Source organism: Hylobates moloch, unplaced genomic scaffold, assembly GCF_009828535.3.
Source record: "Hylobates moloch isolate HMO894 unplaced genomic scaffold, HMol_V3 SCAFFOLD_20, whole genome shotgun sequence".
NCBI lineage: Eukaryota > Metazoa > Chordata > Mammalia > Primates > Hylobatidae > Hylobates > Hylobates moloch.
In genome coordinates, this window is record NW_026652295.1 from 51136076 (window position 1) to 51154017 (window position 17942).

At 37.6% G+C, this 17942-nt stretch overlaps 1 long non-coding RNA gene across 1 annotated transcript in view; it reads right to left on the minus strand.

Annotated features, from left to right (window-relative positions):
- Positions 1-5339: 5339 nt before the first annotated feature.
- Positions 5340-17942, minus strand: part of LOC116459713 (uncharacterized) — a 54189-nt gene continuing 41586 nt past the window's right edge. Inside the window, exons 2-5 of the long non-coding RNA XR_004245657.2 lie at positions 16498-16573; positions 12824-12949; positions 8097-8236; positions 5340-7766 (exon numbers count right to left, since the gene is read on the minus strand). This is a non-coding gene — a long non-coding RNA (uncharacterized LOC116459713). The remainder of the gene's footprint in view (positions 7767-8096; positions 8237-12823; positions 12950-16497; positions 16574-17942) is intronic.

Here is a 17942-nt window from a genome sequence, read left to right on the forward strand (position 1 = left end):
TGGGGTTTGTTTTGGCTAAAGTTAAGATGAACAACTAGCTGGTCTTAATTTCTCCTTACCATTAGAACACTCAGTAATTGTACAGGTTGTGCCATTGTTTTTTTGGCTTAACTGCTTTTTTGCTGTTGTTTGTTTCTGTTTTTGTTGTTGTTTCGGTCTTTTTCCCATTGGGTTTGATCAAACTATCTGACTTGATCAAATCTAAAGGAAAGTTCCAAATTATGAGGAATAAATCCTCTGAAGTGGCTAAATTCTCACAAAAGAAAAGAGAAAAGAAAAAAGGTGGTGTGGTGGAGGAAGAAAAATGGCCAGCAAAAGAAAAAAGATATTTTTGATTTTGACTACTTAAGGGGCTTTCTTTACATAGCAAGGCCACCTCTTTGCTAGCCAGGCCAAATTGAAAGAGCAATGGCTGTTGCCCTACACTGCAGTTCCATAGCTAAGGGTTCTGCCATCTTTTTTTTCCACCACAACAGCCTGATTTTGGTTCCTAAATCAAGCCCTTTCTGGTTTGATACTTGGTACTTCTGCAATAGCAGCAATTTGTTCTAGCTGAAATATGGTAATCAAATTTAAAAACTTTTTAAAAGGAGCTCAATGGTTAAAAGTTAGCTTAATTAAAAGCTACCATCCAAGATGTGTGTGTGTGTGTGCACGCATGCATGTGTGTGTGTGTGGTGGGGGGTGGGTGTTTGTATTTAAAAGGACATCATGGTTTGTTTGTTTTTCTTCTAGGACTTCATCTCTTTTTTTGAGCAAAAGATTTTTTTCTTCTCAGTTGGCTGAATTCTGTTTCCTTCATTTACTTCTGTTGTCTCTCCTTTCTCTTGCACCCCCTGCTGCATGAGGGGCCTAAAATAGTTTATAATAGCCTGGGGTTTCTTAAAGAAAATGGAGAAGGCACCAGACTCCCTATTGGGGAGAAACTCGTTTTTCCTTATGGAACTCCAAGAGTGTAAACAGACAACTGGTATCAGCTCTCAAACTGCTTGCATTTGTATTGTGTTACCTGATTTATTGACTAAAATAGGTATTGCAACAGAGGCTACTCTTCAGTTTTTAAGGAAGAGTGTAATTTAGACACTTTGAAATGTCTTCGCTTAAAAAAAATTGTTTTAAGTGCACTGAAAAAGCATTACATGGTCTAGCCTCATAATAATTCTCCCTTTTTGGAGACCCAGGATTCAGTGTGGACTCTGCCCAGATTTCAGAGATCTAGGTAAAAAAGAAATAATCCCTTTCTGAATAAAATTGGTCTCCTCATACAATCCTATGATAGAGTTCTATAATTTTATGTTTGATTTGGCATCCCTCTTTAGTCTCCCTCTAGCACCACTAGACTTTTTCTGTCTGTACCTTGAGATGTAAATTTTGCTATCTGATTTTTCATCTAAGAGTTGTTTCCTTCAATATGCAGGTTTAGGGCTATTTAGCTGACAGCTGCCAGGCTAATGAAACAGGTTATCAAGAGTTTGCAAGTCTAAGACAGGGGAAAACAAAAGGAGGTCTTAGGAATGTATAAGATGTACTTCTATCAGTATGCCTAATACATCTATGTATCTATGTGTTATGTACCCCTTTCACTACTAAAAATATACAAAAGAGCTGTAATTAATTGGCTTACAGAAAAATAAAGGTGCTGAAATCAAATGCTTTATCAGAAAAAAGAAGACTAGCCAAATGCTTTTTCAAGTTTACATGATTTAAGTAAAATCTGTAATAAATAAGCTAGCTTTAAAATTATTGGCAAAATAATATTATAAATGTCTTAAGAATTGCCAGCATACATTTTTGTTTGTATTTATGGATCAAGTCATTTCATATTTATCCCTGCCAAATACCATAAGGTGTCAAAATTTGGCATAGGGTTACAAAAGTATAAACCCAGCCTAAAGCAGAATGATCTTTGTTTGTGTTAATTTTTAATAAATAAGACATTGATATTGGTTTAATGAAAATAGCTACATCTTGAATTATTTAGTAAAATTACCATAACTTCTAATCTTGTGGCCTTAGGGAGTCTAGTCCACAGGCAATAAGGTTTCTCTTGGGAAATGACTGTTATCTTTGTTTCAAAGCTAAACTAAACTAAGTTCCTTCCACAGTTAGTTTGGCCTATGCCCAGGAATGAACAAGGATAATTTGGAGGTTAGAGGCAAGAGGGAGTCAGTTAGGTCATATCTTTTTCACTGTGTCAGTTATAATTTTGCAATGGTGAGTTTCATAACTTTAAATGATGACTATCACAGTTTTCATAAATAATCTAGGTAAACAATTAAAATAATTAGGTAAATGTAATGGGATAAATACTTATAGATAAACTTGTCATAATTTAGAATCTAAAGTTGCATTAAATTAAATAATGGATATTTCATTATTTGGGTATTTTACAATGAAAATATATTATAGGAAAATATTTTTTCTAAAAAACAAAATGTGTCCTTTTTAAAAGGTGAACAATTTTTGTCGAATTCAAAGCTTATTTTAAGGTTATATATAAAACAAGATAAAAGAAACCAGGAAATGAGGCAGATGTAAAGAAAGTTGCAGAAATAAAAGGTATTTTTTGCTAAGAAAGCTCAAAGAGAAATAATTTTATATGAGAAAGAATCTTGTATGGTAAATTTAGTTCTTGAATAAGATGACTGGTTGTTTAAGAAAGAGGGATGTTCAGGACAAACCAGAAAGTCCAAGCATGTCATGAATCATCTGTGTAAGTCACAATAAGAGGATTTATTAAAAAAAAAAAAAAAAACTTTCAGCTGGGCACAGTGGCTCACACTTGTAATCCCAGCACTTTGGGAGGCCGAGGCAGGTGGATCACCTGAGGTCAGGAGTTCAAGACCAGCCTGGCCAACATGGTGAAACCTCATCTCTACTAAAAAATACAAAAAAATTAGCCAAGTGTGGTGTCAGGTGCCTGTAATCCCAGATATGCAGAAGGCTGAGGTAGGGAGAATTGCTTGAACCTGGGAGGTGGAGATTGCAGTGAGCCAGGATTGCGCCACTGCATGCCAGCCTGGGTGACAGAGTGAGAGTCTGTCTCAAAAAAAAAAAAAATTTTTTTATATGATCAAGTTGTATATGATTAAAGGGAAATTATAATGGTCTTTCTAGAAATTGGGTTTGATGTAAAAAAAACACACTTATACACTAAAGAATTGATTTGAACAATAAAATTTTCTTAGGAGATTGATTTACTCTTTTTCTTTTTTTTTTTTCAGAGATGGATTCTTGCTCTGTCACTCAGGCTGGAGTTCAGTGGTGTGTTATTTTTGTATTTTTAGTAGAGACAGGGTTTCACCCTATTGGCGAGGCTGGTCTCAAACTCCTGACCTCGTGATCTGCCTGCCTCAGCCTCCCAAAGTGCTGGGATTACAGGCATGAGCCGCCATGCCTGGCTGGATTTACTCTTAATAAATTGTAAGACATTTTAATTTTTTTAACTCAAAGTTCAACTTTTATTGCATCTCACCATTTTTGGTTTTCTCTCCCCTTTCAAAAGGTGTAAAATAGTAATGCTCACCTTCATCTCATTTTCAGCTCATGTGAGTTTTTTTTCCCTCGAATTCTGTTTGTTGTGGCCTGATGCTAACAATAAAGGTCTAAAGGAAATGTTTTCTTCCAACATAATATTTTGTGCACTGCAGAAGTTCTTTTGTTTTGCTTTTTGGTAACTGACTAACAGAGTTTACATTTTATTGAAATAATTCCTATGCCATTATTATTAAGTTTTGGTTTGTTTAGAAAAAAACTGAGATTAAAAGAAAATTTTAAAAAAATTAAAGGTATTACATCCGTGTATCTTTCTGTATGTGCTTTTAAAGTACTTGTGACATTGAGTTACAGGGCTTTGACTCCTGGGTCTAAAAAGGACACCAAGTCTTGCTAAATCTTAAACACTGACAGCAATTAAAGCCTCATCTTCAGGCCTGGTAGAAGATGTCAATCAAAATAAACTGCATTCCTAAAACACAAGGCCAGAAATTAAAGCTACTCAACTCCTCAAGGCCCAGGGACTGTTTTGTGGAAGAGGTGTGTGTTTAAGATTGTAAGGACTGATTTTGATAGAGAAAATAAGTTCAGTTTCTCTATAAATTAACCGTTAATGTCAAAGGCATACTGATGCAAGACCATCATATGGTCCCCTGTGTAGGATTAACAAGGTTTTCTGGAAACATTGACCGACTCCTTAATAAAGGTTATAAAAGTTATAAAGGGCTTATTGAAGTTATATCTTATGGTCAGGATTAAAATTTTATAGATTGTGTATAAAATTTTGGAAAGCAAATTTAATTGGCTTCATGCTGTTTTTATTAGGGCTTGTTTGGGAAATTAAATCTCCTCTCTGAAATAATGAAGGTTTTTGCCTTTTTTTTTTTTTTAATCCTTGAGTTATCACTTTGGTTAAATAAATGACTTTTTACAAAGACCTGCGATCTTATTTTGTGATATCAAGTGTTTTCAACCTTTGATATTTGACAAACTTTCCAAAATCAAATTATAAATTATGTCTTTTTCTGACCTAATTAATCCTTTAAGATATTATGTTCCCTAAAGTCCAAAAATGACATATTTGGCTTATTTGGTATAAAAATTATACAGGAAGCATTGTCAAATACGAAATGGTATTTGGTTTTCTTTGGGCTGTATTTGTATAAGTGTGTTATTGGTATCTGTTCCAAAATAATAGGAAACTCCTAAAATTCTGACATGACTTAGTGTATGTTATCAGTAATTATAATTGTTATGTTAAATTATTGTATGCCACAGAGGTAACAAATTTTCTTGTCAATTGTGTCTTTGACTATGGCTGCCCTAAAACTTTCTGTCATCCATGGACAATTGTTGTCTTGTTTTGTTCCTCTTTTGAAGGTAGTTTTATAATCAGCTATAACACTCTTAACACGTGTCCTTGAATGCAGTTTTCTGATAACTTTGGAGACTGTGACATTAGAAAAGAGGAAAAACTTTCAGGACTCATGGAGAGCTGAAATGTTCACGAATATTAAGCAGAACAGAAATTAACTGCATGGACTGAACCAATAGGAGGCTGAAGTAGTCTTTTTGACTTTTTGCACAAAACGTTGCTGATCCTTTGTTTTGTTTTTCAGAGTCAAGGAAACTTTTTTGGGGGGCTATTGACAACTTTTAACAAGTATACTCCTATGAACAAAATTTGGAGCTTATTTGTTTCTTTCTACCTGATTTCTCCAGAATTTGGTAACTATTTGTAAGTATTCGTGATTTATGGCAATATAGTTATTTGCATAAGTGAAATAAGAATCTATTTTTATTTGTAACAGGACACAGTTGGAGAAACTGTTTTTGGCTGGAATGGTGTGCTTTCCTTTAAGGTATTAAACTTGACTTATAGAGCCAATAAAAACCCCTTGGGGAAACTGGCCTCACACCTTGTCTGCACAGTCCCTGAACAGTGTTCCTGACCTGTGGTAAGTAAAGAGTGTCACTTTCTGACAGGCCCAAGAGCCCTAAATTATGTTGGGACTCAAAAGGAGAATAATTCACCCAACTTGTAGGTATTTGATGGTACAAATCCATGGCTGGACTTGGCTTTAAAAAAGCCTTATCTGAGATTCCTTCTATGGAAGAAGTCCATCAAAGCTAATTTTAAAAGCCTATGTGAAAAATAATTATTCTTGCTTCACTTCATACAAATAATCTGGCCAAGTATAATAAAGCAAATTGGTTCTTCTATGATTTGTCTTTAGTAAAAATGGGAAACTAGAGAGAGAAAAAAATACGTTTCAAAAAGTATAGTACACCTGTTGTTAGATTTTAGTCTTGCCTAATGTTTTTCTATTTTTATTATTTTCTACAGTTTAGACTGAATTCTTATTTTTCCTGGCTACAAGTCTCCAAAATAATGTTTTCAATTTTTTTCCTTCTTTTCCTTCCCCTCATCCCATTTCTCCTAATTTGAAATAATTGAAAACTAAGCTGTACTTTCTAAAGTCCTGCAAACTGAATCTAGACAACTTAAACTTCAGAAGAAAATAAAAGCAATCTATTTAGATACATAAGCCACTTTCATACCTACCTACTGATGTATGGACTTCAAAATAATGTGGTCTATATAGATTTTCTAGGATTTTTCTCTTGTTTGTTGTTTTTCTCCCTTCCTCCTACTATTTTCTCTTCACAGGACATGAGACTTCTCAACCTGCTAAAAATGAGCTTTCCTAATAACTTGGGACCTACCCCTGTAGGAATAAACTATCCTAGCCATGAGGGCAGAGACTCATTTTCTTCTAAAATGCTTTCTTCAAAAGATTTTTAAAAAGAAAATGGAAGAAGTGTGAAAAAAATAAATCTTGGGGCTCCAACATCACTAAGCTAAAGGGAAAAGTCAAGCTGGGAACTGTTTAGGGCAAACCTGCCTCCCATTCTATTCAAAGTCACCCCTCTGCTCACTGAGATAAACGCATATTTGATTGCCTCCTTTGGAAAGGCTAGTCAGAAACTCAAAGGAATGCAACCATTTATCTCTCACCTACATATGACCTGGAAGCCCCCTCCCTGCTTCAATTGTCCTGTCTTTCTGGAGATAACCAATGTACATCTTACATATATTGATTGATATCTCCTGTCCCTCTAAAGTGTATAAAAACAAGCTTTGCCCTAACCACCTTGGGCACATGTTGTCAGGACCACCTGAGGCTGTGTCATGGGTGCATGTCCTCAAACTTGGCAAAATAAACTTTCTAAGTTAACTGAGACCTGTCTCAGATATTTTTGGGTTCACATACTCATCCAGCCCTGGTGTACCCTCTGAAGTATGTTATGCCAGTGCATGAGAAACTGGTTATATACTTGTACTATTATTAACATTAAACTATAGAGCACTTAGTGCTCCTGTCTACATTTCTTAAAAATTCTTAAAATTTTCATTTCTTAAAAATTCATTTAACAAATGAAAACTCAGATTTCTTAGAAGCTTTGTTACTACTCGACAGAAAATGTGGCATACTGTGTATTAGAACTGAGGGAGAATCCCAACTCTGGTCCCTCCTAGCTCTGTAATCCTAGGCAAACTACTCTGCTTCAATTTCATCATCGATGTAATTGGTAGTGAGGAGAAGCAGTAAGTTGCTGAGTGGTTGTGAAGATCAAAAGTAACATATATGGAGCATCTGGCACATATTAGGAGCTTAATAAATTGGTACTTCTTTTACATCCATCAAGGAAAGGTAGGAATTTCAGGAGACACAACATTGCTAGACTGCAAGTAGCAGTGAGCTTGGAAAACACTAGCCGTGGATGCTTTTGCTGCTACAATGGTAAGAGGTCTCAATCTCCTCTTACTCAAAAGCCCAGCATTTGTAAAAGCTGGGGTTAACAGCTTTCATCTGGCCACCAAAAGCCACCTCTTTGGCACTTTAATTTTTAAAGTTTTGTGACTGCTACCAGTGTTTTTTCTTCAAGTATCATTCAGACAAACCTTCGCTGGCTCCTCTACCTTCTTCCTCTCCAAGCAGGAACCTGGATTAAATATAAAACAGCTTGCTCATCAGCAGCAACCTCCATGACCTTGGGTAGGGGCGTTGTGGAGTCATGCTTCAAGGCTGGCAGGCACCAGCTGTCAAGGAAAGGTAGGCCAGTGAGTTCCTCATCAGATAGTTGCTATGAAGGCTCATTTGGTGTGGGCAGCTCTGCCCTGGCACAGCCAAACTGTCATCCTTCAGAGGAGTGTTCTGCCAAGGGGATGGGTACCAGACAAGTAGGTTGCTCTGTTTGTCTTTGATCTGGAGAAGGAAGGGGAATCAAGACATTATTCAATGTCTGTTATGATCAGAAAGGGTTATATTTATTCCTCCCCACAAACTGAGTAAAGCAGAGCTTCCCAAAAAGTGTGCACAGAACATTAATGTGCCCTGTATAGTTACCAAGTGCCAAAATGCCAATTGCCGTCAGCCTTTGTGAAAGCAAAACAGGACTTCATTCAGGTGATCAGAGCTCCCTGATATGGTCACCTCTCACTGTAGATGGCAACATCCTTTGCAGTAAAAATATTCTCATTTTCAAAGTGTACAATGTTATGAAAAAGTTTGGGAAAGACTACTATAAGGTATTACCTTGGTTTACAGAGGAGGAAGTTGAAGCTCACAGATTAGGAAGCACACCCAAAGATCACACTTGCAAACAGCAGAACCAGCATTTGATTCCAGCTTAGTTTGCCTTCAAAGTCCAAGTTCATTCCACTTTCCTCACATTGCTGAGAACAACACAAAACCATAAAAACAATAACACCAGGAATCTGAGTAGATCTTTTTGGTTTAGGAAGTGCTTTGACAGAAGAAAGGAAGACATTAGAGGTGATGGAACGAACACTTCTCATATGCCTACAATGTACCTCGTGCTTTACATTAAGAGTCTTATCTTTTTAACAGTTTTAACTTGTTTTACATAACTTATAGTAGATAAACATATATGTTTTCTACTATATTTGTAAAAATGGTACATTTTTTACAAATTTAATTTGCTCTTTCATAATTTTCTCTCCATGCCCCACTACTTTTTTTTTCCTGTTTATTTATTTTTGTATATTTAGGGGGTACAAGTGCTGCTTTCTTACATGCATATGCTGCATTATGGGCTTCTAGCATACCCATCACCTGAATGGTGAACACTGTATTCAATAGGTAATTTTTCAACCTTCATCCCTCTTCCCATTCTCCCATCTTTTATAGTCCCCAGTGTTTATTATTCTACTCTTGTCCCCCACTCCTTCTAATAACTGATTCAGTTCGTAGAGAAACATTTAATGATAGAAACTGGACTTAATCCCATTTCTTTTGACTGCAAATTCTGGACCCTCCTTGCCCCAAGAGCAATGGAATAATTAATTCAAAAGAGATTTTCAACATAAAATAGTCATATTTACTGGACCAAGACTGTACAAAATAAACTTTTAAATTTCATGCTATTTTTAGGTTTTTTAATACATTTCTATTTCTCTCTGTATACCTTCTGATTTCCTAGTTCATAGTTTTTGGGTTTCAGAAGGACATCTATGTCATGCGCTGGTGGAGGAAGATACGGGGTAAGACCAAATGGCAGATTGGTTAGGAGTTGAATCCCTAATCACTTGAAGTAGAGGCTTGAGAGATTAAAGTAACTCGAGAGTTAGCATAGCTAGAAGACTCTCCAGTGATGATTTCTTTTTAAAGGAAATTGTCTCTAAATACAATCCTTAACGTAAATCCATGGAAATAAAACAGTATCATTTCATAATATAATTCACCAAAATTCATGGTATCAAAAATGAAAATTCTCTGTCTAGAGATGTCTCTCAAGCACACAACAAAGCCATTTTGTCCTGTCTAGGAAAAGCCAGTGTAACTGTTGTGAGAGATCATGAACCATTTCCGTGTCCAGGGAACTAATCGCTGCTTATGCTGTGTTCAGTAAGGTCAGGGGCACAATCCTGTAGTTGTAGGCCTTTGTGATGGGGAAATCTGGTAGATTTTCTGAGTCATAATTTGATTGCAATGGTGATGGCAATAGCTGAAACCTTGACTGTGAGAATTTGTCCTTGAAGATAAATTATTACTGAGGTTACATCTGGCATTATTTTCTTTTTTTCATTATGCAAAACAAGTAACTAAGAATATGGTCAAACCACATCTCTACAGAAAATACAAAAAAAAACAAAACCCAAAACAAAACTAGCTGGGCATGGTGGCGCAGGCCTGTAATCCCAGCTTCTCAGGAGGCTGAGGCAGAAGAATTACTTGAATCTGGGAGGCAGAGGTTGCAGTGAGCCAAGATTGTGCCACTGTACTCCAGCCTGGGCGACAGAGCGAGAGACTTCGTCTCAAAAAAAAAAAAAAAAAAAAGAAAGAAAGAAAGAAAGAAATATTTTACAGTTGTTTTTAAATGTTTAATAGCTTAGATTATATATATGTTCATAAACCTGCTGTCAAGTTAGTACCAGTGTTGATCTGGGTTGCAAGGAACTTAGTTTGAAAGCTTGGATAATATGTAAAGTGCCACAGTTATATAACTAAGGCAATTATCTGTCAGTTAGATTAAATTTGTGTTTGTTTAACAAATACTAGGCACCCACGCTGTATGGGTCCTGTTTTCGGTGCTGGGGATATTGGGTGAATAAGAAAGACAGCATTTCAGCTGTCATGAAGCTTTCCTTCTAGAAAGAGAAGACAGAAAATAAACACAATACATTGGATCACTTTAGGTGCTATTTTGAAATAATAGAGAGCACCTGTTGTTATGAATGTGTCAGACTGTCTTCTGGTTAGTTTTGCTAATAATTTACCTACAGTTGCAGTGATTCTGCAGGTCAAAAATGCTGCCAGCTCTTAGAGAATTTTCCTTTGCTCCTGCTGAAGATAAAATCGGACAGTTATAGTAGAGAATTTTTTTTTTCCCCATTTCCCTTCGAGTAGGGCATACAGCATTCTTCTTAAATATGGAGTGGGTTAATCAGCATAAATTGTAATTGGAAGACAGATGCTTTAGTTCTCTTTGAGAATCCCTAGTTTCTGTTATGAATCTATAGATCCTTAGAAACACAGTATTTAACGAATGCCTAAAGCCTGAAGGGTTTATGAGAGATTTATGAGATTTACTTAGCACACCAAAATAGCGTCATAATGTTAAAGAAATTTGACTGATATTTTAAATTGACTTACCATGTTGTTATGTGGTGAAGGTTTTTATTGTTTTCAGAATTTACTTGGGATACAAACAATAATGAGTGGCATGCCTTTGATAGTATTACACTATAATCTTTAGGAAGACCATGCTGATATAAAGTTCCAGGCACAGGATGGTAGAAAACATAGAGAATGTAAAACAAGAGGAAAAAGTACAAGTAGTCATGTTTTTCAGAAATCTGGTACATTTGATGATGTCAAATATTGTAAGAAATAAATAATTCATATTAGTATATTACACTCAAAGTTGCTTATAAATCCTGTTTTTTTTTCCCTCATAAGAAAATAACATAAATTCTGCTTAAAGACAGACTCCTCAATAAGGGTTTCTTCTCTTTTATCCACTCTTGTATTTTCTAGATGTAGAAAGGAGGTTCAGAGTCATTACATTTTAACTACCGTAATATGTTTTGGGGTTTCCAAGTTTTAGTTTTCAAGTTATGGCTGGTTTATACAGCTTCAGGGCTGTTCTGTATTCAGATGATTATAAAGTGGTTGGTTTGAAAGGCCAACATAAGTCTGCAAATATTTACTTCAACTTTTAAAGTCTGTTAACGGCTCAATTCAGGTAACATGTTGTTGCATGATTAAAGAAAGCTGAGTTTCCTTTAACTGTACTTAGAAAGAATACTGTTGAAGTAATAAACAACAATGGCTATTATGTTTTTTTTTGAGGCTTATAGTTTTAGTAATCGCATTAGTGACTGCATTCCAGAGGTCCAGAGCTTAGAAGGATATACAAGCTGTAGTAAAGATTGTGAAAAATTACCAGAAATAAAAAAGGAGAAAGAGAGAGAGAGAGAGATGAAGAAAGGGAGAGGGGAAGGGAAGGGAAGACCAACAGCCTGGATTAGGGGTTTGGATTTCTTACTTACTAGTTCATTCATTAAGTCATTCATTCCTTCTTTCAAAATATTAGTGTGCTGGTGATAAGACTTTAAGCAAATAAGTGAACCTCTTAGCTGAAGTTCTGGGAAAAAATTAAAAAAAATATATATATATTTTTTTGAGATAGGGTCTTCCTCTGTCACTCAGGCTGCAGTGCAGTGGCACAATCTCAGGTCACTGCAGCCTCTGCCTCCAGGGTTCAAACGATTCTCCTGCCTCAGCCTCCCGAGTACCTGGGACTACAGGCACCCGCCACCACACTTGGCTAATTTTTGTATTTTTAGTAGAGACAGGGTTTCACCATGTTGGCCAGGTTGGTCTTGAACTCCTGACCTTGGGTGATCCACCCGCCTTAGCCTCCCAAAGTGCTGGGATTACAGGCATGAGCCACTGTGCCCAGCAAGATTTTTTTTTTTTTTAGTAAGAAAAACTGGAAAGGATAATAATTCTGTCTGTGTCTCACAGTTATTGTGAGGCTTAAACAACAACATATATGAAAATGCTTTGGAAAAATTCTCTAGAGAAGAAAGTTCTCCACAGGTGCTATTAATAAAAAGCATATGCCCATTTACCATCTTATTTCTGAAATCATATTTGAGGTATTTCAAGCAGCCTCCAGTGGGGCTCTGGCCCAGTAGCTCACAGTGCAAGATGAACAACATGTTCATCTTGTGAGAAAGCTAGCAGAGTGTCTTAATATTTCAGCTGAGTGTATGAGGGCACAGTTGGAGCACAGCAATCTCTCTTTGATTAGTGCACAAAAACTACTGATTTGCATATTTAAGATATGATGCCTCATTGTATGGGAAGAAGTTGGGCAGATGATTCATCTGGAAAAGATCAAGGAGGCTGATTCATTTAATTCGGGGCTTATTTATGCAAAGCTGTTTTTGAATGTTTGCAGATCTGGATCACATAATTATGGCATTAATTGAGACATTAGTATGTGTTCATCATTGTGTTCAAATTCATAAGCATCCTGTTATTTAATTCTCACTACAACCATTTGAGGTGAACAATAATATCCTCAGTTTGCCGTTGAAAAAAGTAAATTTGGATGACTTAAGCGTTTTTTTTTTAAAGTTTACATATCTAGTAATTGGCTCAGGGCTCTCCTGCAAAGTTAGCTGTTGGCTCTGAGGACACCAGGGTCAGTGACCTGGGGTCAGTGATCTTACCCACACCCCGTCCCTATTTACTGTAGCATTTGCAGAAGATGCTGTGTTCCTTCTCACCTCCCGCGATGGTGGCATCATCCTGGACGGCAGCTCTCCCTCTAGTTAGGTCAGTCCATCTCTTGCTTCTCAGTGATGCTCTAGTTCCAGCAGTCAGTGAATACTCTGCAGGGGTTAATGGAGGAGCTGGGAAGTGTAGGGGTTCAATAAAAGGAAAGATGAATAGATTTAATGAATATTTATTAAGTGCCTACTAGGTATCAGGTACCGTGCTAGGTACTGTGACAAAATAACAAGCAAAAGACAGGATATTTCTCATAGAGCTTATAGCTTAGTTGGGTGGGAGGAGACTAGTGTTAAATGAAGAGCCACATAAATGAATGCACTGTTCCCGGAATGAACTGAGCATCAGGCTGCTTATTCTCATGGCCCAATAACGAGATGCAGATGAACTGGGAAAGAAGAGAGTTTACTTCTGTAACCGGGTACAGAGAGAAGGCCAGGAAAATATCAGCAGACCAACTTAAAGTTACAAAGTTTTGCAGAGCTTATATACCTTCTAAGCTGCATGTCTACGTGTAAGTGTGCATTCATCAAAAGACATAAGTTATTAATTTCTTCTAACCTATAACTAAAGTCTGTGTCCTAAAGACCTTCCTCTGGAGCTCAGTAAATTTACTTAATCTAGATGGGCCCAGGTGCCAGAGGTAATTACTCTTATCTTGTCTCCTTGCTAAATCATGGAGGTTTGGGGAGTTCCTTCAGACCCCAGTAAAACTTGTCTAATCCTAAATGGATCCTGTTAAGAATTCCTTTGTTATCTTGTCATGCTTCAAGGCCCAGGAAAAGCCTAGGCAAAACTCTCAGTGGGCTTTTGTTACCTTCCAGCCTTCGTATAAGGACAACGGCTCTATCATGTTTTTTTTTTTGTTGTTGTTGTTAGTTTGTTTGTTTGCTTTTGAGAGGAAGTCTTGCTCTGTCGCCCAGGCTGGAGTGCAGTGGCATGGTCTTGGCTCACTCCAATCTCGGCTCACTGCAACCTCCGCCTTCAGGGTCAAGTGATTCTCCCGCCTGGGCCTCCAGAGTAGCTGGGATTACAGGCACCTGCCACCATGCCTGACTAATTTTTGTATTTTTGATAGAGACGGGGTTTTACCATGTTGGCCAGGCTGGTCTCGAACTCCTGACCTGAAGTGATCCACCGGCTTCAGCCTCTCAAAGTGGTAAGATTACAAGCGTGAGCCACTGCGTCCGGCCTTCTATCAACTTATTTATTCATTTATTTATTTATTTTTTGAGGCAGAGTCTTGCTCTGTCCCCCAGGCTGGAGTGCAGTGGCGGGATCTCGGCTCACTGCAAGCTCCGCCTCCCGGGTTCACGCCATTCTCCTGCCTCAGCCTCCCGAGTAGCTGGGACTACAGGTGCCCGCCACCATGCCTGGCTAATTGTTTTTTTTATTCTTTAGTAGAGATGGGGTTTCACCCTGTTAGCCAGAGTGGTCTGCATCTCCTGAGCTTGTGATCCGCCTGCCTCGGCCTCCCAATGTGCTGGGATTACAGGTGTGAGCCACCGCACCCGGCCTCTATCAACTTTTTAATATTTAACTTAACAGTCAGTGCTGAAACAGTTGTCGTGGAGGCCTGTGTGTTCAGCTGTTAGTGAGACCTGGCCTGCTACAGCACAATTTAAAATTGTGATGTTTCATGACAGTGAAAGAGGGCTATGACAAAGAATAAGGGGAAGAAGATATAGTTTAGATGACAGGGGTGTGTTTTTCAGAAAAGGCCTCAGTGAGGAAATGGTGTTTAAAATGACATGTTTATAAACTATGTTTGAATACTGAAATACTTGTATATTGATAATTCTAAAATAATACAACTATTAGCCTTTGAAATTTGTAGTTAATAGTAGGAAATACATTTATTTTTATTACTTATGCACAGTTTTCTTACCATTTTTAAAAGTAAATTGCAGATATAAGTGAATACTTCTATATATGCTTTAGTTATAAATTCAAGGAACTACTATTTGATTATCTTCATATCACCTGGAATAAGCCATGAGCATTACTGATTTTTACAGATAAAATGTCTCTTGTTTTGTGAAGGATTTTTCTGTATTTCCCAATTAACTGTTTCTATATATATAATAAAAATTATCTTCTCACCATTCAGTGTGTCTGTTTTAAGGTTAATATTGTACCAAATGTGGACTAATCCTCATTTCTAAAGCTTATGTAACCACATAGTGTTTTATGTCCAATAAAATGTTATTTATGTACTCGGTTTACAACATACCTAATTTTTCATAGAGGAAATGGACATTTTGGCAACCTTTAATGGTGACAAAATGAAACACTTAGAATCTTTTTTTTTAGAAAAATAAAATATGTACTTTCTACCTTTTGGATATGAATTTTCACTTGTTTTCTACTGACAGTTACTTCTCAAATAGTGTACATTACAAATAAAGTTATCATAATTAGTGGGAAAGAATATTGATCAAAATATTTTATATTCCATCTTTGCCTCTGTTCAAAAACTTCATGTAAAATTGTATATGTATATTTCAAAATGTAAAAGTAATGTTTGTAAGGATCTTCACAATTATCAAAGCATTAAATGTACCATTTATTTTTTATTTACTGAATAAAAGGGAAGTTTATTAAATGATACAAATATCACATTTTCTCTGTTTTGATACTTGTTTTTACAGTTTATAGTTTATGTTATCTGAATCCAGGATTGTTTTATTTTTTTAAATAGAGATGGGGTCTCCTTATGTTTCCTGGGTTGGTTTCCAACTCCTGGCCTCAAGCGATCCTCCTGAGTAGCTGGTATTATCGCCATGCATCACACCAACTGGCCTTTTAAAAATTATTATTTTAATTTTATTTTTTAAATTAACAAAATTTTTTTGAACTAAAAGTAGATCTGCCATTTGATCCAGCAATCCCACTAGTAGGTATCTACCCAGAGGAAAAGAAGTTCTTATATGAAAAAGATACTTGCACATGCATGTTTATAGCAGCACAATTTGCAATTGCAAAAAATATGGAACCAACCCAAATGCCCATCAGTCAACGATAAAGAAAATAGAATACTACTCAGCCATAAAAAGGAACGAAATAATGGCATTCGCAGCAACCTGGATGGAATTGGAGACTATTATTCTAAGTGAAGTAACTCAGGAATGGAAAACCAAACACTGTATGTTCTCACTTATAAGTGGGAGCTAAGCAATGAGGACACAAAGGCATAAGAATTATATAATGGACTCTGGGAACGTGGAGGAAAGGGTGGGATGGGGGTGGGAGGGATAAAAGACTACACAATGGGTACAGTGTACACTGCTTGGATGACAGGTGCACCAAAATCTCAGAAATCACCACTAAAGAACTTATTAATGTAACCACCACCTATTCCCCAAAAATCTATTGAAAATTTTAAAAGAATCAAATACAATACAATAAAATATACAAAATTAAAAAAATTTTTAAATAGGGATGGGGTCTCACTATGTTGCCCAGGCTGGTCTCAAACTCCTGGTCTCAAGTGATCCTCCAACCTCAGCCTCCCAAAGTGCTGGGATTACAGGCGTGAGCCACCATGGCCCGCCAGATGCTGACTGGAGTTTGAATTCAGGATTTCTTTTATGATCATTGTTTATGATTAATGTTAGGAGTAAAATTTTTTTTTCAAAAAAGTCTTATTTAAATCAATGGCACAACTTACAATTAATGGCACTTTAGAATTGGCATCATATGGCATGATTTATATGTTGTCAGCCGCAAGCCTTGATTTCATCCACCTGGGGTAGAAAATGAAATACTATTAAATTTTAATGTCCAACTTTCCATGGTTCTTCTCCCCAGGCTGTGATCCCATGACCTCTCCCTCATCCTCCACTTTCTCACGATTCTGGCTAGGTATTTTCTGGGAGTCCTGGACGGCGTGCCTTACACCAGGTTTATAACCCGATCCTCCCCTGGAGGTACCTGCTGCTAGCTCTCCCGTTCTGTTCCTGGCCACGCCCACTGCCTTCCGGTGGCCTGAAGGAGGATTACGTGAGACATCCCGGCGTCTGGCTGCGTGCAGTCCCCAGAGGCTGTCCGCTCAGCACTGTTTAGTAGTCGGGTTCTCGGCGACTTCAGTTTAGTCCCCAAGGCTTGCTCTCCTTGGTCCAGGAGCAGCTCTGCTCAAAGCCAAAGGGTCTCCAGGTGTCTCAGGGAAGCTTCTGTCACAAACTTACTGCAACGTTTGTTTCTCCAGCCTTCCACACACACACAAGTCTCCATGGAATCACAGGGCAGTTGCAACTCACTCCCCTTTCAACAGGAAAACTGCAACAGCCCCCTTCTACCCAAAAGGCATCACGTCATTTAAAATAAGGATGAGGCAGGGCAGTCAGTAATAACAATGGCAACCTCAATAGCTGTCACTCCATTTTGATGTTATGAAACTCAACAGAGAAAATCAGAGAGGTTGAATGAGTTGCTTAAGGTCACAGATCTAAGAAAACCATGCTCAGGATTTGACTGCCTCTCTCCAAACACATCTATGCCATCTCCCATAAAAGGACTGGATTTTTTTCTGTCCCATGGCTGTTTTTACCTCTTGCTGAACCTATCAGCTGAGGTAGGTAGGGTAAGGGGTGGGGAAGCACAAACTCCTCCATGTGCAATGGGTTGAAACACCTATTCCACATTACTGCTGTTGTTGCAGCAGGGATAAAGGGGGTCGTGACCTACCAAAAGGCTCCTGAATTTATTTTTCAGCTTTTAGCTTGTATTTTTTGTTGCTATTGTACCATTTGATGCATGAACTTAAGTGCCTTTAAAAAGGAAACGCCAAACAGCTGAGAAAGAAACGTTATAAAATTGATGACATCTCTTTTTTTTTTTTTTTGAGACAGAGTCTTGCTCTGTCGCCCAGGCTGGAGTGCAGTGGTGCGATCTGGGCCCACTGCGATCTCCCTCTCCTGGCCTCAAGCAATTCTCCTGCCTCAGCCTCCTGAGTAGCTGGGACTACAGCCACCTGCCACCACGCCCAGCTAATTTTTGTATTTTTAGTAGAGACGGGGTTTCACCATGTTGGCCAGGCTGGTCTCGAACTCCTGAACTCAGGTGATCCGCCCGCCTCAGCGTCCCAAAGTGCTGGGATTACAGTCGTGAGCCACC